This window comes from Cricetulus griseus, assembly GCF_003668045.3.
Source record: "Cricetulus griseus strain 17A/GY chromosome 1 unlocalized genomic scaffold, alternate assembly CriGri-PICRH-1.0 chr1_1, whole genome shotgun sequence".
Classification (NCBI taxonomy): Eukaryota; Metazoa; Chordata; class Mammalia; order Rodentia; family Cricetidae; genus Cricetulus; species Cricetulus griseus.
The window spans coordinates 230,944,995-230,967,561 of NW_023276807.1; the positions used below are offsets into that span (position 1 = coordinate 230,944,995).

The following is a 22,567-nucleotide window of genomic DNA, read 5'->3' on the forward strand; positions in this document are numbered from 1 at the left end:
AGCATGGTTGTGTGTGTGGTTAAAAGGCAAATCTTGCTCAGGTAAAACTAGTACATCACTGATATCTCAGCTACCTTTTTCTTCACTCAAACCATCAATTCTGCTGAAGAAGAGGAAAATCCCAAGGCATCTCCCTGTAATGTTCTACACCCTAGGAAGTGTTTGTGTTGGTATGTCAGTGCTGGGTAGAGAAACATAGGATGCTTCCTGGAGTTCATCCAATTCTCTAAGTGATGGTTCTATGGACTCATGCTACACTGAAGTAGGAAACCCGATCTGTCATTCACTCTGGTGTTTATTGAGTTCCTATTGTGTGCTAGACACCATTTAAGTATGAAAACCCAAATGCTAATAGAATTTTTGCTTTAGGGAGCTCTCAGCTGGCAGAACAACTATTGTGAGATTGGCCTACTTTCACAAGTGAGCAGCAAGCAGCCTTGGCATTGCAGAGGGAACTGCAGCAGAACTCAAAGCAGGACCAAAGCATCTCAACCCACCTCCATTTTGGCAAACAAAGCAGCTACCAGGTAAATGAGTGGGAGGCAGGGTCAGTCAAATTCTTAAGAGACTGAGCTTTGGAGCAACTTGCATATGCGTGAGAGTAAATGGTACACATGTGTGCACATACATGCACACTGCATAGCAGAGATAAGCATCATTGCAGAGGAACTCCAGTCCTCAAATGATGACGAGAGACAGAATGGAACTGCTATGGTGGCTATATGAGTCCTTGACCCTAGAGGTGATCTGATTAAACTTTAAAATAGGAGATGTGGTTACCCAGCTCAAGTCTATAATTGCCTGGCCACCTCTGTTACTAATAACAGTAAAGCCATTGTATCCCAAAGGGAATGAAAACAGTCCACTGAAGCCTTTTCCCTGGTGACCTCCCATGGTAGCACACTGGTGACTGAAGACATGAGATGCGAGCTCAAATGTGGCCAGGCCCCCACTGAACTTTATTTCTTATCTCACCTTGTTTCTATTCAACCAGGTAAATATTTGTAGTGGCTTTAAGAGTTCCCTAGAGGGAAAGAAATGATGTCAGTCGTCAGGCCCAAAGCATTTCCTAGAAGGGCAAACCTGTCATTTCATCTGTTCTTTCTTGTTACTGTCATAACCTTGTAAGCACATGGGTCCTGAAAGCAGCCAACCCTGGCTCCTCTGCTTAATTACTTTCATAAGGAAGTCTCTTTCTTCATCTGTAAAATGGTATGATTGCAATGATACTCCTTAGATTAATATGCATCTAATTTGTGTTTTGGTTTTTCATTTAATATTTAATATACAGCCATATAACTTCATCTGCATAGTGCTTCAGTCCAGCTCCGGATGAGGATGGGGTCTCAAGATGGGTGGCAATACAAGGAATCAGACATGGGACACTTATCCAGGTAACCGAAGGAGAGAACTGACTGCCATGAGTTGATATCTGATCTCTCTCTCTCTCTCTCTCTCTCTCTCTCTCTCTCTCTCTCTCTCTCCCTCCCTCTCTCTCTCTCTCTCTCTCTCTCTCTCTCTCCTTCTCTCTCTCTCTCTCTCTCTCTCCCTCCCTCTCTCTCTCTCTCTCTCTTTCTCTCTCTCTCTCTCTCTCTCTCACACACACACACTCACTCACTCACAAAATAATAAATATAATCTTTAAAAATTGTTGCAAAGCATCACTTTGTATTCAGATATCACAATGGATTAAACCAGTCCTCTCCTGGTCACTATTTAGGTTGTTTCTTTTCTTTTCTTTTCTTTTCTCTTTTCTACCACAAATCAACAATAGCCTTGTGCAGTGTTCTGTAGGCAAACATACATATATCTATTGGAGAATTTTCTGGAAGAGTAATTCACAGCTTATACTCCTCTTAGTATAAAGGGCAGTGTCCAGTTGTCCTTCTGAGGTGTGGCATTAACTTATAACCCTATATAACATGCATGAGTTCAGACTGCTTTTTCCACATTTAGGTGATATTGGATAAGCAACATTGATTGTTATTATAATTTTCTCTTCCTTTATAAAGTTTACATGTTAGATTGAGTTCTGTATTTATGAGATTGAAGCCACATTTGTTGACATATCTTTAATCAAAAGTATGTCTTTGTACGGTTTGTGAATTACATAAAAGCACAGGAGAAAACAGATATGCAGTCAGTGGACTGCCGAGATACAGGCATGCTTGTTCACCAGGGTGCCTCAGAGACTAGCATGACGACACAAGGCTTGAAAAGAGTAGAGGGAGTCATGCATTAATTACATAAACTGTCTATTCAGTGGTTGACATGGTTATATTTCATTCATTCAGAACACAGGTCAACTTGTGCTAGAAACACAACACAGGTTCATACACCAGACATCAAACACAGATGCAAGGCCCTTCTTGAATGGTTTATGTGTTTACTCTGCATATAAATGGAAAAAATTATCATTTTAAAACACATTAACATGTAGGCTTTATCCAATTAACGGATTCCTCACAGTTTTTATTCTTAATTCTATCAATCAACTTTCAAGTCTTTTTCAACAACTTCATTACAAGTCACTGAACGAGGCTGCCAGATCCTCAGGAAAGCTTCCACTTTCCAAATGACAGTATGCTAAACTCAGGAGCCCAGCTTCTAGTAGTTCCTAAAACATGTCATAGCTAACATGCTTGCAAAAGATTTTATGAAGACCATATTGGCAATGGTATATGTGGATTACGATCCCATCTGTAGAAAACCCAGGTGTGCAGAGAGCTGTTTTCACTAAGATAAAGGTGACTTCTGAACCATACAACACACCCCAGGCCACTGGCTTCTCCAGCTTTATGTGGGTGGAGCAGCCTCTTGGGCAAGAGTGGCCAGAAAGTTGCTAAATATTGCAAGGAAGCCTCAGGCAAAGTAAGGAATTAGATAAAGAATAGGGGAAAAAAAAAAAAAAAAAAAAAAAAAAAGGAGCTTGGGAAGAAGTTCCTATCTAGTTTATGCTAGGAAAAAGATGTTGCCAGCATAGTAGTTCACCTGTGATTCTGGCAGGCAGGAGGCAGAGGCAGGGAAATTGAATGTTCAAGGCCAGCCTGGGCTACACAAGAAGACCCAGTTTCTGAAAACCAAACCAAACAAAAACAAGCCTCAAATCCCAAATTGGAAAAACAAACTAGCTTAAAAAAAGAAAAGAAAAGAAGAAAAGCCCACATCAAGGGGGTGTGAAGGCAGAGAAACAGGGCAAGGGCTGTTGTCCATTAGCAGATGTAAGTACTGTATCGTTTCAGCAGGGAGCAGTCAGGAAAGAGCCAATCTGGGGGAAGGACGGGAAGGAAGTTATTCAGACCAGTTGGCAATTCTCAGCAAGAATGACTCCCAAGAATTCCTCTCAGCTTCATATTGGGCATGTGGCTTAAGCTGCCCTTTGACTCCAGTGTCCTTTGTCCAAGTGTGACAATATACCAGCCCAGGGTGACATGTGCTGCAGCCTCCACCTGGAGTCAGGCCTCCGGGAGTAGTGTGAATTCTTTCTGGCAGCCGGAGTGTCCTATTGTGCATCCTTCAAAGTGGTATTGCAGGGCTTAATTACTTGACCCTCACAGCACCACACTGGGAGATGTGCACAACAGCAGGCAGATGGTAATCGCTACAGTTCCTCAATGGAAGGGCCACAGGGACAAGGTCAGAAATGGAGCAGGAAGGACAGTGGCAGGCATGTTTTGAAGCTGTGTTTGTGGTGTTTTTTATAAGAGACAAAATCTCAGCTGTGTTGTTCCCGCTCCCCTTCTTGATGCCAATCACGTCCACAGTACTTGTGATGTCACAGGGAGGAGATGGCAGCTCTCGTGCTCTCGTGCCAGCACTGGGTAGAGGGTTCCGTTTGCTTGGCCCCTTGCTCTTTCTCAGAACTCCCATGTTCCTCATAGACTCATGGGAACTTTGGGTTGAAAAGGATCTTAGAGAGTGTCCCGTTCAACTCTCCAAATAAAGAGGGTGCAAAACAACTATCAAGAGGGCAGAAAAAGGAAACATGGAGGGTGCCTGGTAATGAGAGAGAGAGAGAGAGAGAGAGAGAGAGAGAGAGAGAGAGAGAGAGAGAGAGAGAGAGGAGAGAGTTTTCAGATGTGAAAAGTAGGCCCATTGAATATGAGAATGTGTGTGTTTGGGGTGGGTAGGTGGGCTCCTTTTCTGTTGCTCTCTCATTTTGATTGTATATGGGGCACATAGTTAAAATAAATTTAGCACAGCTAATTAGAATCTCCTTGTAAAAGTCATGAAGGGAATTTGGCAGCTAAAGGAACAAAGTCTAAAAGGAAGAAAATAAGACTGACACAAGTAAAGGTTTTTTTTATTTTATTTTATTCTCATCCTTTGGAGTAGTGAAAAATACACTTTTTAAGGATTAGTTGTGCCCAGCATCAGCTTTACCGGATTAATGTCACAAGCATTCACACTTCTTTATGTAAAGCTTGGCTCTCCGGGAGCCATCTCAACTTTGTTTCCCCCAGCTCTTCTGAACGCTGGGGCTCCTTTTGAGTTTTATCCCTTTGTCACACTTGGGATTTTGTGAGTGTCATATCAATTGATGGATACTGTCATTCTTATTCTTGTCTTCTCTTTCTCCAGTCATGGCTCCTATAGTGCGTAGTGTTCCAGTGCACATTTCAAAGCCTTAGACATTCAGGCACACAGGCTTTGAATGGACACAGTTGTCTTGTGTTAAGAGTGGAGTCGTCCAAATTGGTGGCCAACCGCTTGGCTCCACGCTAGGGGAGGAAGCTGTTCTTGTGTTTCTAGATCACCAATGGGAAGAGTCGACTTTACAAGTAGCACATCTGGCTCATCCCGCAGCTGTTGCTCTGAACAAGGGGGCTTGATGGATTCATCTAGCGCCAGCAACACCTGGTACTTTGTTTTTCTTCCTCCTTCCTTCCTTCCTTCCTTCCTTCCTTCCTTCCTTCCTCCCTCCCTCCCTTCCTTCCTTCCTTCCTTCCTTCCTTTTTTCTTTCTTTCTTCCTTCTTTTCCTTTTTGTTTTGTTTTTCTTGTTTTGCATAGCCCTGGCTGTCCTGGAACTCGCTCCAAAGACCAGGCTGGCCTCAAACTCTGATGCATCTGCTTCTGGCATCAAAGGGTTAGGCCAGCACGCCTGGCTTCACACCTGATACTGTCTAAGGCTTTTGTTGCCCTGGTGCCCTAGCTTCTGAGAAGAGCTCATAAAAAAACATATGCCTGCCACCTAGGTCTGTCTTCTTTCAGTGGCCATCAAGAATGCCAGAGACCCATGTTCCCTGTGGTTTCTTCATCCCTGCTAGGATGTCATACCTGAGCAACCTATGACCCACTCAATAACTGGCTGTGTGACCTCTGTGATTCTTTTGTTCCAGCCTTTCTGCTCAGCTCTATTGGGAGGCATAGAGGCATTGTGTCGCCACTGGCACTAAAGTCATCCTTTGTCAGCTCCTCTGCTGCTGCCTGGGTAATCTGTTTCTTTCCCTGCTCCAAACCACAGTCTAATCAGCATCCAACAGGGTTTTATGACACTATGGACTTTCTCAGTGACAGCTTAACCGAAAAGGGACTTTAGCTCCTCTTCTTTTCCTCATCATTCCCCTTAACTTCGACTCCACCCTGTGTGAACTCACCCTGATAAATGGTGCCGTTTGCTCTCTCCATCCCTGGCCTGTTGAGATCTGGAAACAATTGGCTTGTCTGACACTTACTTGCACAGCTGAACTTGTCCAAATCAAACCGTGGTCTCTTGTGCTTCCTAGGCTGTTTGTTTTAAGTCTGAAATGAGCCTTGACCTCATCATCCCCCTCCATCCTGTGTGTTTTGTTTGTTTTACATGGGTGTGTGCCAATATAAAATAAAATGTCCAGTTAGGGCTCTGAATAGTTGAGGAAGAGGAAAAATCCAAGAGGCCAGAGAAGAAGGATTGGGTCTCTTGGAAACTTCTGCCTAACAGGGCCTTGCTAACCAATGACCCTGGCCAGCTGTCTGCTGAGCGATAGTCTAAATGGGCCTCATATTCATAGCAACCTGTTTTATGAACTGTACCTTTCCCCCAATGGCCACAAGTCTTTAATAATCTTTTTCTTTAAGATTAAAAAAAAAACATCTTTAGTTTGTTTCATGGTAAACTATAGTTCAATTATTTCCAAATGTACAGTTTGTTGACATTAAGTACATTCATACAAAGTAAGACCCATTTGCATACTAAAAATACACTCATTATCGTGTAACAATCAACCCTATTTCTAGAACTTTCTCGTGCCAATGAAAACTCTGAACCTATTTAAAAAGAATCCCGCTCTCTCCCCCTTGATTGTAGCTTCTGTTCTCTGTGAGGTGGTGTGTTTTGGTGCTGCAACTAAGTTTGGAAGCCTGGACTCTAACTGAAAACCACTGCCTGGTAGCCTCCGGTCTTCTCTTAGATTCTGGATAGTCCAGTGGACCATGGGACCCATCCTTGAACAACCAGAAAATAGCCATGATTCATGTGAATTACTCATCCAGCAAACAGCTTGCATCATCTTCATGTTGTACCCTTCTTCCTGTCATTTGTCATGTTTTCCAAATTTACTAAAAAGGTACCAGTTACCCTACTTGTGATTGATTCTACTTAATTTTTTTTTTTTAAGTATTTGAGAAAAGGTCTGCCTGTGTGTAGGCTGGGCTCACCTAGAACTTGCCACACACGGCCTCCTAAGTGCTGGCATCAAATAGGCGTGCACAATCACATCTAGCTAGTTGGTTTTTAAGACAGTCTTTCCTCTCAATTTCTAAACATAAAGGACACATAGAATGTATTGTTTTAGCCAGTTTTAAGTATACATAGTCTGCCAGCATTGGATCCACACACATTGTGACACCATCATGCATCCCTACATCTCTAGTGGAACTCCTCAGCCCACTGAGTAAGCCCCTCCCCCACTCCATGGCAGAAATGGGGTTCTGTTCCTGGCTGGAGGAGATATGTAAAACTTTTCACTTCACACACCCATTTTGACATGGCTGGATGTGTATACTGAGACTTGAAGCCCAGAGGCTTCCTAGCTAAGGGCCCGCCTTTTGTGGTTTCTGTACAGTGGTTAAGGAAGCCACTTCAATAAATGTGTTAATATTGAGAGTTAGCTTCTCAAGAAGTTACCTCCTAGAGCTAGGGATGCTGATTCTGAGAGGGCTCCTGAGGTGGTGGGGGAGTGCCGGGGTGGCACTTGACCTTATTTCCGAGTGTGTCCCTCTGGGTTCTTTTCAAATATTTGGCAGGAGCCATTCAGAGAGCCATCTTCATGTCATAGTCAGGGAATTTGTCATTGTCTTCATCTTTTTTCCTTAGAGAGAAGTAAGAAAGATGAATCTGTGTCCCATCTTGGTTCAGAACAAATTAAGATAAATGTGCAAATGTATTTAAAAACAAACGGAAGAGTCAGTACAGACAAGGATTCTGGGTACAATTCCCATTGCCCTCTTCCTGAAGTCATGAAGTCAACTGAAGTTTTGCCACTCTTTTTTTTTTTTTTTTTTTTTTCTGAACCAGTTGTCTGACAGATTCTGTACATCGCTTGAAAAACTCTTCACTGTCTTCAACTTAATCCCTAACGTGCTCATTAAGGTCAAGAACCTTATGTGCTCAGCATTTGCCTTCTCAAACCCCAAACATGGCAACCACAGCAAACTATCATTCATAATTCCAGGGTCTTCTTAGCAGAAGAGACTATCTGGTTATAGTTTCTGCTGTGGTTCCTCACTGCCCCCCCCATACCCACCCCCCATGGTGTTTATCTCAGTAACAGAAAGCATTCCAATGCAAGTACATTGAACTTTAAGAGCAAGTGTTCCACAGACTATGAATCTCATATTTCCTGCTGTGACATCTCTACCATAACTATCAGGACCTCTGAATCCGTATCACATGTCTCTGTCTTAGCGCTAAGTGTGGCAGAGGATGCTAACTAACAATAGTTTGACTTTTGCTTGTGTGACTGTTTAGCAAGTGTTGGTGTTTCCTCTGAGCTGAGAGCTCCACGAGAATGGGCACGGTGTTTGCTGTTGGTCACCAGGTCATCCCAGGGCTGAGCAGAAGAAGGAAAGATGGTATCCGTGTACTTAATGTGTGTTCGGATCACAAAAAAATAGCGTTATTCCAGGAGCTACTCAATACTCTGTGCATTCCAGATTCCCAAGTCTTTAACTCCATTTTAAAGCGTGGAAGTTCAGGTCAAATTAAACTCATATCTGAGCGGTCAAGGGCATAGAATTTTTAGCTCAGATCCTGGATTTCTACTCTCCATGTGATCTAAGTTTATTAAGTTCTCCAAACCTCAATTTTAGTCACTTGTCAAGCCAGTTTAGTAGTTCTGAGTCTCCTTGAGTGGTGTATAAACACTTGGTGCACAACAGGCATTCAGTGAAAACCAGTAATTATTATTAATCAAATGCTTTTCTGAGGGTGCCACTAAATACAAATTAATCTCCTGTCATTTTCCGCATGTAAAGAAAATGGATGTTTGACCTGAAAGGGCCAGAAAAAGAATCGGGTTAAATATCAATATCCCTTTACATTCAGAGTTCTTCGAGTCTCACTCTCTTGGTTTAAAAATAAACACAGATCTTATCTTTGATGCTACATATCCTAATTCTATCTGAACTGTATTTTTTAAAAGCTGCCACACGATCCACTTGACACATGTTTATGGCTACATATTCTAGAAGCAATTTCCATTTTGATGTGTTGTTTCACAGATTGCGTTACTAGTGAGTTAGGCAGAATGGAAAATAAGATATCAAATTGACATCTTGGCTAGATGAAAATACAGATTAATGGGGCAGGGGAATTCACTCAGGTCTGTGAGGACAGATACTGTAAGTTGAATAGTAATTTCTTCAGAATATGCCAGAAGACGCAGGCAAATTGCCAGACTGGGATACAACAAAAGTGAATATGTTGGTTTTGCTGTCAAATGGATTGTCAAGTTTATTTTCCTTGAGAAATGGTTTTATATGCTCAAAAATTGGAATGGGAGACAAAGAAGGTTCCAAGGCCATCAGTTATGAAACAAGTTTGGTCATCAAGCCAGATGCCTAATAACACTCTTGGTGTGCAAATCTACCAGAGAAGACCTCAGAACTAAACTGTAAGTGGGCTCATCTTGGCTGTGTTTGGAGTAGATGAAAGGACCTTAAGATAGGAATTTAAACATCTACATCCCATTCTGATTTTCACTTGGCTACTGTGATTTTAACAAGTCATTCACTTTATATTTAATTTGTTGGGTGTGTAAAATGAAAATGTTTTCTTTTTACAAAGTGGTGATAGAATTGAATAAAACAGATGGATGATCTTGGAAAAATATAAAGCATGTGTGTTCTTATTATATATGATTCTTAGGACTTCCTCCTCCTTCCCCTTCTTTCTTCTCTGCCTCCCTTTCCTTCTCCTTCTTCCTCCTCCTCCTCTCTCTCTCTCTCTCTCTCTCTCTCTCTCTCTCTCTCTCTCTCTCTCTGTGTGTGCGTGTGTGTGTGCCATGACACATATGTAGAGGTCAGAGGACAACCTGAAGGAGTTTGTTGTCTACTTACACCATGTGGGTTCCAGGGATCAAATTCAGATCACCAGACTTGGCATCACTCTTGTGGAATATTAGTTGAAGATGTGTTACATTTGTTTATGCTGTGGAACATTTGTTTAATGATGCAAAGATGTGTTGCATTCTTTTATGTTGCATTTGTTTAACACTGTAAAGCTGTGTTTCTTTGTCTGCCTAAAACACCTAATTGGTCTAACAAAGAGCTGAATGGCCAATAGCGAGGCAGGAGAGAGAAATAGGTAGGGCTGGTGGGCAGAGAGAATAAATAGGAGGAAAGATCTAGGGAAGAGAGAGAAGATCCAGGAGCAGAAAAAGGAGAGGAAGATGCCAGGGGCCAGCCACACAGCCACACAGCCAGCCACGGAGTAGAAGGAAAGAAAGATATATAAAATAAAGAAAGGTAAAAAGCCCAGAGGCAAAATGTAGTTACAGAGAAATGGGATGGCACAGAGACCCTAGTCATAAAGCTGGGGAAACAGCATTGACTGAACCAAGCCCTCTGAATGTGGGTGCCAGCTGGGAGGCCAAGGCAGTCTGAGGGACCTCTAACAGTGGAGCCAGTCTTTATCCCTAGAGCACAAATGGACTTTGGGAGCCCATTCCCGATGGAGTGATACTATTGCAGCCCAGATACAGCAAGGAGGGTCTAGACCCTCCCCCAAACAATGTGACAGACTTTGAAGGTCCCTGGTGGAGGGCCTCACTATCCCTGGGGATGAGTTGGGGGATGGGTTTGGGGGGTTTGTGGGGAACTTGGAAGGTTGGGAGGGTGAGGGAATGAGGGGATGTATATGTAAATATGAGTAGTAATTAAAGAATTTAAATTAAAAAAGAAATGGGATGATTTAAGTTACAAAAAAAAAAAAAAAAAAAGCTGTCTAGAAACAAGCCAAGCTAAGGCCAGGCATTCAAAAGTAAGAATAAGTCTCTATGTATTTATTTGGGAGCTGGATGGTGGATCCCTAAGAGAAAAAACAAAAACAAAAACAAAAACAAAACCAAACATCACCCTAGCCCCCCTTTTTCCCTTTTCCCCTAGAGAAGTGGTTCTCAACCTGTGAGTCTCGACCCCTTTGGGGGTCGAAGAACCCTTTTCACAGGGGTCAAATATCATATATCCTACATATCAGATGTGTATAGCATGATTCATAACAGTAGCAAAATCACAGTTATGGAGTAGCACTGAAAATAAATTTTATGGTTAGGGATCACCACAGCATGAGGAACTGTATTAAAGGACCTCAGCATTAGGAAGGTTGAGAACCGCTGACAGAGACTGAAATAAACTGTAAGAAGTTAATTCTCATGAGCACTTTTCTTGGGCTGGCAATATAAACTAGCGTAGTAACAGCACTGCTGATTTATCTGCTTTATGCATAGTTATTCTTTGAAACAGAAAGGTCACATTCCTTCAGCTATAAAACAGGTTTGTGTTGTTCACTGCAGAAAACATGGGAAAACCCACTAGAATTTTACAATACATTGATGTGAGTTGGTCCTGATTTCAAGTATTTTAGATGTTGGATGTTTTTCTTATGCCTGAGAAATGGAAAAGTACGGAGTTCATTTGTTTAGTCTCTAGAACAGAATCTTTTTCATATTTGATGGATAAGGAATGTGAGATACAGATGAGTCCAAATGATTCAAATTAGCCTTAAAATCTGGAATTTAAGTCCAGATTTGTCTGAATCTGAAGATTACTATTCTGTGTTGTATTTCATTTCTTAATGGCCTCGGAGGAAGTTTCAATTTTCCTTTCACTAATGTAAAGTCAAAATTTGGGATTGACAAGCTCTACATGCCGATAGACTTCTCTCCATCTTCAGCCCTGAGTTACACTTGACTTTCACAGTGTAACTGGCCCCATAGTTAGACTGGACCGGTTTGCTCAGGCAGAGCCCTGCCAAGACCACTCAGTCAAAGTGGGGGTGGGGCAGACAACTGTTCGGGTGCTGTTTGTTGTTTTAATTCACTGTGGATGGTTTGTTGCCAGTGCCTGCTAGCCTCATCAGGATGTAGGCTGTACCTACAGCACTGCTAGCCTTAGCCTCGTGGGAGTCACAGCTGCCATCTACCCTCCACCCTCACCTCAGTGTCCCAGGCAGACAGTGGTGGTGGGCAGGCCAGGGTGTGGCCCCTAGTAGGTGTGGGAGGTGTATCATACTCTGTTGACTGCCTCTGTGCCCACATCCTGTTAGTCTTCAGGACTGTATGACGACAACAAATATTGACCCCAATTTCCCTAAGTGTAGGCCTCTCTGTGTTTATTGGCTGAGCACATTGGAAGCCACTCATCTGGATGAGTATGTAGCGCCCCAAGTGCCTACAGCTAAAGGTAGTCAGTAGAAAACACTCTGCCTTTAGACCGAAACAACACTTTATGCCTAGGAATCCATGCCAAGTACCCACAGGGATAAAAAACTCTTGAGGGAACTCCTGGATTTCTTATTTCTCAACAGAACTTATGCTTTAGTAACATTAGCTCAGATGTGTGTGTATTGGTAATACTCTCAGAGGTTCCTCTTCGTGGATCATATTCTCTCAGTTCCTAGCCCTACATATACACATTACATTTCCTGAGCCAGGTGGGCAGGCCTAGAGCTCCAGCATGTGGGAGGTGGAAGCAAGAGGATTGGGAGTTCAAGGCCACCCTCATCTACACAGTAAATTCAAAGTCAGCTTAAACAACAGGAATCCCTGTATCGTTATGTTGACCAGTTCCTCCCTGGGCAGCTCTTTCTGAGTTTTCCCAGCTAGATGTTGCCTGGTGCTGAGGGACATGGAACCTTGAAAACAGAAAGCTGGTCTCAACTCCACCTGTAAACAAAGAGATGATCTTGGGAAAGCACTCTCATCTTTGAGATAGCAATCGTGATTACTAACACCCGTGGTGCAGGAGCGTGGGGATTAGCCAAGTAAATGCTGCCACTCTGCAAGAGCTCATTAAATGCCAGCTATCTGTGGTCATCAGTATCTGGCTTGTATGTGGGCTTGGAGAGCATGGGAAAATGACCCAGGCATCACAGGATTTGCACTCATTTTCAAGTCTTGCTTATACTATGTGGCATATGGTACTACTCGTACTTTTACTTTCACGGAGTTTGCAAACGGAAACATATTGTCTTAAAATCCCATTTCTTTACGTAAATGTTCTCTCTCACATAGGCATGCAGCCTAGCTCATGACAAGGCCCTCAGGTGGACAACTTGTGGGAGTAGGTTCTCTTCTTCAGCCATGTGGGTCTGGAAATGAAAGACAGGGAGGGCATCAGATCATTCCAGTTCAGGGACAGAGGTAGGAAAAAGGGAAGAAGCTCTGCGTAGTAACACACTGTCTTGTTTCAGGTGCACAGTATTCTTATCCTCTCATTACAAACAACACAAGCTTATTGAGTAACTTGCTCAAGGTCACACTGCTGCAAAGAGGCAGGGCAAGTACTTAAGAACAGCCATTTAGAACCCCAAGCCCATTTTCTGCTCATTATATTGTGTCAGTGGATACAAAATTAGCTTATCTGAGATTTTGATGGCTTGTAAGTGGTCTGCTGTTTGTTGTTGGTCTGCAGTTCTCCTGGAGAGTGGAGGGCGTGGAGAGGAGTGTATACAGGTGTGAGCCTGGGGGCTGGTTAGTATGCCAAGGCTGGAGCTGGAGGACCAGGGTGTGGAGAGGAGGGTACACAGGTGTGAGCCTGGGGGCTGGTTAGTATGCCAAGGCTGGTGCCATCTCCTTTCTTGGTGGCCAGGTTCCTGCTCACCCTAGTGTTTATTATCTGAAAGACCAACCACCATCCCCAAGTAGGGGTGTGACTAATCCCCTCAGAGTGGTTTCAGTTTGGCTGCGCCACAGAATGCTTCAAGAACGATTCTGAGCTGAGAAGAGAAGGGCCTCCTGCTTACCTGTTGCCCCAGACTCCTCAACCAGTTCGGGGAAGCCATGGGGCACGTCAGAGAGTTTGAGCAAGTGGAAACAGGATGTGTTCCATCCTGAAGGTAATTAGATGGCTAGTGTAGTAAATGGTAATGAGGTGGGTGAAGGCTCACTACAGGAAGGCTTCTGATTGGCTGAATGATATTTTCCTTACCTGGATAAATATTTTGCAACAGTTACCTGGGTGAAAACCAACTTCCTGTAAAAGGGCTGATTAAAAAAAAAGTCAAAACAAAGGAGAGACTCTTGTGGGTTGAGTGCCCTGCACTATAATTATTTCCCAACTAATGATACCGACTCAACTTTATGCAAAGGGAAGATTTGAAAATAATTCTTACTGGCTAAGGTGTACTCTAAAGTGCATGGCTACTGCTTAACAGTTTCAAAGATAAGGACCACTTCTTATTATTCAAACAGAATTCATAGCTGGTGAAACCTTCTTTTTAAAAATTAAAGCCATTGCTCACAATATGGTAGAAAGTCTTTTGTGTGCCTCAGGAGCCAGAAGAGTCTGGGCCTGGAAAATTCTTTTGAGACTTTGTTTTCAGTTCCGTAAGTGAGACAATACATTGATTTCTAATTGGTGTTGAAAAGATCAAGTGAGATTCTGTCCAATTCAGGCAATGTACAGTTTTGAGTGCCAACCCTGTGCTAGGCACAAGGACAAATACTAGGAACAAAAAAATGAAATTGTCCATGAGTCCTGAAGTGGTACCGTGATGAGCCTTTGTTCATCTTCTCTTTCATTATCTTATCTTATCATTGAGAGAAAACAGGATATCTGTCTTTCTGAATCTAGCTTATTTTGCTTAGCATGATGACCTCTAGTCCCATTTATATTTTTCTAACAATATCATTCTCTGAGTAGATCTGATACAGACACAATTTTATTCTTCTTTACAACCAAATAAAACTCCATTTGCATGTATTTGCCACATTTTCTTTATCCATTCACCTGTTGATTGGATTCATATCTTGGCTATTGTGACTCACGCTGCTCTGAACATGAATATGCATTTCGATGTTGACTTAGATTCCTTCAGGTATATGCTCAGCATTAGGACAGCTAGATCATAGAGTGGTTATTTTCAGTTTTCTGAGGAATCTCCATACTGATTTTCATAGTCATTGGTGTATAAGGGGGGGGGGTCTCTTTTCCTGAATCCTTTCTCGGTGTCCTTTGCTTTCTTGATGATCTATGTTGGGTCTTGAAGGTGTGTATTGTTGTATCAGAAGCAGGAAGGGGATGGGGGTCCTGCAGGCAGAAGGGTCAGCGTGTATCTATGTAACATCATAGGAGCACCTGTCAGCCCTTTGGGTGTAACTGAAGTAGACAGATAGTGGGAATGGGTAGGGCTCTGCAGAGTTCTCTCTCAACCTAGCTTCCTGCAGATTAGAGCAAGGGGCACCAGGAAGGAAGGGATACTGTCAAATACTCCAGCAGGAGCAGACAATTGATGGTCTCTTTTAATGCTGTCCTTGATAAGACAGAGCCAGACAACAGCTACTCAACTATGTAAAGCAAACCTTTCATCTTTACTTCTTCCAAGTCTGCTCTTCTGGGCAATGCTGTGTCTAGTTCTAGTGATTTCTTGTCACTTTCCAGGTGCAGTTTCAATTGCATTCCCTGGCAGAGCCTTAGGCTCAGTCTCAGCCAAAAGTCATGTGTGTGTAGGACCTAATGGCTCTCATTTGCAATATAACCTGCCCTTATGTGCCCCTAACTCTATCCCTGAGAAGATTACAGGGCAATGGCTAGGAAAGGCCTCCCTTGCTGTGTGTGTACTTGAGGACTTGGCTGGCTCTGTTCTCTCTCACACTGCCTGTAACTCCAGTTCCAGGGGATCTGACACCCTCTGCCATACTCTGTGGGCACCCACACACATGTCATACAGTCTCCACTCACCACCCTGCCATTGCTTCTTCAGCAGGGCTGTGAGAACCAAGCTCCCTTGAAACCAGTGCAAGGCAGCTCACTCACAGTGCTGTCTTCTCCCTCCACCCATGGATCCGGAGCACCATGGCTGCTCTCTTTCCTCCTCTGGGTTATTTGGACAGCTCAAGAAGGAAGAGCAAGTGTGACATTCAATTCAGATCAATGGACAGGCATGGCCCACAAGTCTGACTGCAGAAATCTCAGCGAAGGAGCCAAGAGCTGGTGAGTAAAATGTGCTTCAACTGCCCATCAGGCAGACGGTCACAAGTGGAAAGATTCATAATAAAGAATAGTTTTTCCTGAACCGATAGATGGCAAAATGGCATACCTGACTGAACTTATTATTGTCCATGTCTGTCATTTCTGATGTACTGGAAATGTTTAGATTATTAACAGAGACTCAAATAACCATAGAATATTATGTGCTTCATATACATCCATTTGTTTCCCCTTATTTCAGCTCAGTGATTATTATAGCTAGGATCTTTATACTATATATTATGTAATGTAATTAATAATAGTACAAAAAACTGAAAATACATTGCTAGACTATTGATGGATTTCTTTGATAAATTTATTATTTGTTTTCCTTATATTTATAGTATGCAAGGTCCTCTAAAATATAAATAAAAGACAGTTCAGTTAGTTAAACTTTAATTATTAATATTCAGTATAACTATATTCCATGTGATATTGAGTGTAATATTTTAATGTATGCCCCAAATATTGAATGGGGCATACGTATACTAAAAATTGTTCTTTGTTTACTCAAGAATTCAAATTAATTGAGCATTTTGTATTTTTTTTCTGTTGTCTAAATGATTGCTTTATCAGAAGACTAAATAAGTACTAAACTGCAAGGATGTTAAATGGAACCCAAGATAAAGAAATACTGATCCCTAAAATCTAGAACCTTAACGAAGATGCCCGGGAGTGAGATGCCTAATATCCTTTCTATCTTTTGCTGGAGGCAGGCTGAATCCAAAAGACTGATTTCTTATCACGAATGCCTATGGGAAATTAGAGATGAACTCTTTGCTCTCACGTAGCCTCAGAGTATCATTAGTTCATTTTCTGATTTAGTTTAATTACCAACTCTCCTCTGTATTTATGTACTCATTCATAAATTGTTAGGATAAACCTGTTAATGTCCCCGGCACAAAACACTTGATAGTTGCAACAACGCCCTAGGTTGAATGCTATTTCCTGCTTTGTTCAGCACAGAAGTGAAGCTCACTGAGATTAGTGGTGTGCCTGAGATCACATGCTTGCTTAGTGACAGGTGCAGGATTGGCATCACTGTTGTTCTGAGTTCTAGTGGAATGCAAGCTGGTGTGCAGAGGGGAAGAAGAGTGCACCCCTTCTAGTGCCTACTGCACCCCAAGGTCATCCTTATACACTTGAGACTGTTGACAACCGTTTTTGTTCAAATTAGATTGAATTCGGACCTCTTAGGGGAAAAAAATAGAAGAAATAACCAAATTGTTTCCATAAGATAAAAACTATAATGGGAAAAAAAATGCTTTTTCTATTTTCATCCTACTATGAAAAATTGAAGTAGTTAAAATTGCCAAAATAGTTTCAAAAAAGAATAACCAAGTTAGAGAATGTACATTATTCAATTTTAATACTTTATAATAATCAAATACCTGTGGTTTTGGCAAAATGATTGGTGAATAAATCAGTGATAAAAACCGAGCATCTATCTAGAAATAGCTGCTGTATTTGTGGTCAATTTTGAAATGTGTACATGGAGGAAAACATGCTGGGGGAATTGGATATCTGCTTTTATAAAAACAAGAATGACATACTTGATGTTAGGTCTCCATCCCAGGAAAAAAGGCTAACAGAGATGCCTATTTAACATAACAAAGCAGACATGGCCACCAGGTTCTCCCAGCATCCTTTAGTCCCTACCTGTTACAGGGTATGGCTGGCATACCCTACCCCCTACCCTAGATTTTTCCAGCCCAGGGGTGGGGGTGCTCTTCCCCTACTTGCCCTTCTAGCTAATTTGGTTGCCTGGCCCTTTTTGTCTCCCGGTCTCTTGGCTCTCCCCTCTCCTCTCCTGGATCTCCCCACATGATCAGGGTTAGGGTCATATGCTCACTTTGGACTCTCCCAGATGTCTCTTCCTCTGGCTATACTCCCCCTCTATCTACAATAAACCTTCTCCTCCACCATACCTAGGAGCAACCATGTTTTACCTTTTTATTTCTTTTTTTTTCATTCATTTAGATTTGTCATGTATACTATACACACAAATGAACCTACACTATATCACAGATCTCAATATAAGATCAAACCATAAGGCTATGCTGTTTGGTCAACTTGACACAGACTAGATACAACTGAGAAAACAGAGCCTCATTTGAGGAATTGCCTTCTTCAAATTAGTCTGTGGGCAAGTCTATGGGGGAATTTTCTTGATTGCCAACCGATGGAGGAGGGCCCAGCCTGCTGTGGGTGGTGCAACCCCTGCACAGGTGGTCTGGGGCTGTATATGAAAAGCTGTTGGAATCAAGCCTGTGAACTTCATTCTCCCGTGCTTCAATTCCTGCCTCCAGGCTTCTGCCTTGAGTTCCTGACTTGACTCTGTTTAATGATGGACCCTAATATGGAAGTAGAAGCCAGACACACTCCTTCCTTACCCGTCGTTCCTTCGATCATGATGTTTTTATCATAACAGAAAGTTAACTAGGACAGAAGCTCTAGGAAAACCTCATAGGAGGAAAAATCTTTGTGAACTCGAGTTAGGCAATTATTTCTGAAGTATGACATGAGTATTTATGTAGATTTATCACCAGAAGATTCACGAAAGCAAAGCGAAAACAAAAGATTCAGGAAGATGCTTATCTCATCAGTCAGGGAAATACACATAAAACCATGGTGAGATACCAGTACATGTCCCTCTGTAAAAGAAAAAGACATCGAAAGAACACCAAGTGTTGGAGAGAATTTGACATGCAGGAGCCTTCGCACACCTTGTGTGAATTTAAAAATGGGTCAGTTTCTTTAGAAAGCTACTAGAAATTTAAAGCCAGGAGAGGTAGTACAAAGCTTTAATCTCAGCACTTGGGAGGTAGAGACAGAAACAGACTGATTTCTGTGACTTTGACACCAGCCTGGTCTACATAGTAAGTTCTAGACTACAAAAGGCTGTATGGTGAGACACTGTCTCAAAAGAGAGAGAGAGAGAGAGAGAGAGAGAGAGAGAGAGAGAGAGGTATACATTTACTATATAGTCCAATAATAATTCTTTTATATATTAAATCAAGAGAAATTAAAATGCATACCCAACAGAGAATTGTGTATGAATGCTCATACCAGCATTATTCATCAATGCTCCACATGCCAATCAACAGATAAGTGGGCGGAGAAAGTGATACAGTCACGCTGTGTCATTGTACTCAGCCTTAACAAGGATGGATTATAAAAACACATCAGCATGAGTAAGACTCACAAGCACTGTACAAAATGAACAAAGTGTCATGTCCGTGACTGCCTCCCCCCAAAGGCTACATATTTTACAGTTCAGTTTATGTGAGGTTCCCGAAAAAAGTAAACTAGAGCTTGAGACCGAGGGGAGATTGAAAACCAACAGATGTAAATAAGGATGTGAGTTTACGAAAATCCATCCAGTCATACCCAAAGTGGGTAAGTTTTATGGTGTTCAAATCATACATCCTTTCTAAAATATGTGTTCATATAACCAGTCTCTTGTTCTGTCTGGTACACCTTTCACCCCATGCCCAACATGTCAGGGGTTTCTAAAATTCGGCAATTTCCAGTAGAAACCTATTTGCAAAGTCTATTCACCTGCTTGTTTTTGTCTTCCAGCTGTTGGCCCTGTTCTACACTACTGAAGGAAAGTATTATACAGAGCTATTCCAGAGTTCCATAAAAGATGGTTTCTTCATTGTTCACCCTTGGATAAGTGGGGAATTGACTCAAGAGGGGCAGTAAACTCTTAAATGTTCATATATACATAATGGAAGAGTGCCATTAGGGCCCAAATATCAAAGATAAATGTTTTGTGTTGTTGCTCTTTGTTGGTTTGAGACAGAGTCTCACCATGTAGCCCTGGCTGGCCTATAACGTCACAAATCAGGCTGGCTTTGAACTCACTGAGATCCTTCTGCCCGACTCTGAGTTTAAAGATGTTTGCCACCATGCCCAGCTTGCCAAGGATTTTTTTTTTCATTTGTATTCATAGAATTGATTGACACGGACATCAGCTCTTTGCCTGAATGATTCAGGGCAAAGGCTGTAGAGACAGCTCATCCAGCAGGAAGGCAGAATCTCCATGCTGTAGGAAGATTATGGCAGGCAAGTTCTTGAAGAACAACAACAATGACAAAAACAAATGACCAACTATCTCAGAGATAGAGACAGTATCCCTGACAGTGTTCCTGCCCCATTGTTTCTACGCTAGAGGATGGAGTAGTTTGTTGGGAGGGACTTTCTTAGCCAATTTCTTCGGTGGGCAAAATGATGACTCCAATGACTGATTCTAATTCTGGTACCACATCCCCCCAACCTTTCAGTCCTCATTTGATCGTGTCAACTGCCCCAAACTTTAATCACAATAGGATTTAGTTACTTAGTTATTTTTGCCTGCCCTAGTGCTGGCTACTTAGCTGGTCTGTAGCCCATCTTCAGGAGTATCACCTAGGACTTACTAGGGAAATAGAACCCACGCTCTACCCTAGACCTTCATTTACTTAATCAAGATTCTCAAGTCAATTTTCTACATATTAGGCTGTGGGAAACTCTTTTCACATTTTTCCTGTAACTATGCTGCAACCCCCTCCAACAACAACAAAAGACCAACTATGCTATAAAAAAAAAGACAACAAAGCCAAAAGACAACCAGTAATCTAAGAAGAAAACCATTGTCTATACATAAAAGTATTTTCTGCAAAATTAAATGCAATAACATTAAACAACTTTTTCCAGAACAAATTATGAAAGACATTAAGGTAGACAAAACAATGACTTTGTGTCTTTTTAAAAAAATTTTTAAGAGTTTTCTGCCTTGTCCTGCACAACTGACTGAGGTAGAGAAGGAATAGAGAAAAGACAAACTGACACCTGGACAGAAATACAATTCTATGAATACTATGAATACAAATGAAAAAAAAAATCCTTGGAAAGCAGGGCATGGTGGCACCCATCTTTAAACTCGGAGTCTAAATTTTTTTTTTTTTTATTTTGACTTTGAGTCTTGTCTACTAAATTTTTCCGGAATATTTGTGTTTTTCTTTGCCTTTGAGCTTTTTTGTTTTGTTTTGTTTTGGTTTCCCTGAGACAGTGTTTCTGTGTATAACAGCCCTAACTATCCTGAATTTGCTTCGTAGACCAGCTGGCCTTGAACTCACAGAGATCCATTCCCCTGCCTCAGCCCCCCAGTGCTGGGATTAAGTGTGTATCACCACATTGAGCTGCTGTTAATACTATAAGGTGTAGGAAAGGTACATATTAAAAACATATGTCATGTACATAATTCTTGTTATTCAGGGAGCAGAATTAATTGATAATTTTTCTGCCGATTTTGGCCAGTTTTGCTTCTACATGCTTCTGCATGTAAGTCTCTCACTGAATCACCTACCTGCCTCTTCATCTGCATGCTACCCGAGCTTGTCTTCCCACTATCCATAGGCTCGGATTAGTTCTCTGCCTCACTCAGCTTTTCATTGCTGTAACAATACCTGAGAGGAACCAGCTTACAAAGAGGGGCATTTATGTTGATTGACACTTTTGGAGGTTTCAGATCACAGTTGTCTGCTTCTGGTATTTGGAGCCTGTGGTGAGGCAGCACATGGTGGCAGGAGCCAAGATAGCAGGATTCATCTCATGGTGGCCAGGAAGCAGAGATGGAGGAGATGGGGTGCCCCCAAAAAAGAACACACTCCCAGTGACCTGACTTCCTCCCACCAGGACCCACCTCTTCTTTTTATCTTTTCTTTTTTCTTTTTTTTTTTTTTTTGTAAATTTCCTGTAGGCATGTCTTTTTTTTTTATTTGAATTACAAACAAGATTGAATTACATGACAATCCCAGTTCCCTTCTCCCTCCCTTCCTCCCCTACCACCCCCCCAACTAAAATTCTACCTATCACATTTCCTTTCTTCTTCTTCTTCTTCTTCTTCTTCTTCTTCTTCTTCTTCTTCTTCTTCTTCTTCTTCTTTTTTTTTTTTTTTTTTTTGGTTTTTCCAGACAGAGTTTCTCTGTGTAGTGTTGGAGCCTATCCTGGCACTCGCTGTGTGTAGGGAGCCGTTCCTGCATCCTCCATTACAATGATGGTGCATTTTGGTGTCTGCAGGCACCATCATTGTAATGGAGGACGCAGGAACGGCTCCCTACAGCTGTGGAGACCAGGCTGGCCTTAAACTCACAGAGATCTGCCTGCCTCTGCTTCCCGAGTGCTGGGATTAAAGGCGTGTGCCACCAATGCCCGGCCACATATCCTTTCTTCTAATCTATACCTGACTCAACCTTTCTGCTCCCTCATGTCCTCTGCATCCTTCCTTTTCTTCCCTTCTCATTCTCGTAGCTCCCTCCTCCCTCTTCCCATTTTCTCAATTTGCTCAGGGGGTGGTGACCCTTTCCCCTTCTCCAGGGGACAAAGTTTGTCTCTTTTAGTGTCCTCCTTGTTTACTAGTTTCTGTGGCAGTGTGAATTGTAGGCTGGTAATCCCTTACTCTATGTCTAAAATTCACTTATGAGTGAGCACATATCATATTTGTCTTTTTGTGATTGGGTTACCTTGCTCAGAATGGTTTCTTCGAGTTCCATCCATTTTCCTGCAAATTTCAAGATTCCATTGTTTTTTTCTGCTGAGTAGTACTCCATTGTGTAAATGTACCACATTTTCTCTATCCATTCTTCAGTTGAGGGGCATCTAGGCTGCTTCCAGTTTCTGGCTATTACAAATAGTGCTGCTATGAACATCATTGAACAGATGTCCTTGTTGTATGAATGTGCTTCTTTTGGGTATATGCCTAAGAGTGGAATTGCTGGATCTTGTGGTAGACTCATTCCGGTTTTCTTGAGGAGTCGCCATATTGATTTCCAAAGTGGCTGTACAAGTTGGCACTCCCACCAGCAGTGGAGGAGTGTTCCCCTTTCTCCACATCCTCTCCAGCATAAACTGTCA

At 42.1% G+C, this 22,567-nt stretch overlaps 1 long non-coding RNA gene across 4 annotated transcripts in view; it reads left to right on the forward strand.

Annotated features, from left to right (window-relative positions):
- The window catches only part of LOC103162179, a 26,727-nt gene extending 6,135 nt beyond the window's left edge, over positions 1 to 20,592 (forward strand). For 2 of the 4 annotated variants that reach the window (XR_003480108.2, XR_004772389.1), the window contains exons 2-4: positions 370 to 527; positions 1,292 to 1,394; positions 6,288 to 6,556. This is a non-coding gene — a long non-coding RNA (uncharacterized LOC103162179). Of the gene's footprint in view, positions 1 to 369; positions 528 to 1,291; positions 1,395 to 6,287; positions 6,557 to 15,401; positions 15,632 to 16,243; positions 17,109 to 19,249 lie in introns of those variants that run through there. The other 2 variants (XR_004772390.1, XR_003480109.2) reach the window with 2 other exon arrangements.
- Positions 20,593 to 22,567: the final 1,975 nt, after the last annotated feature.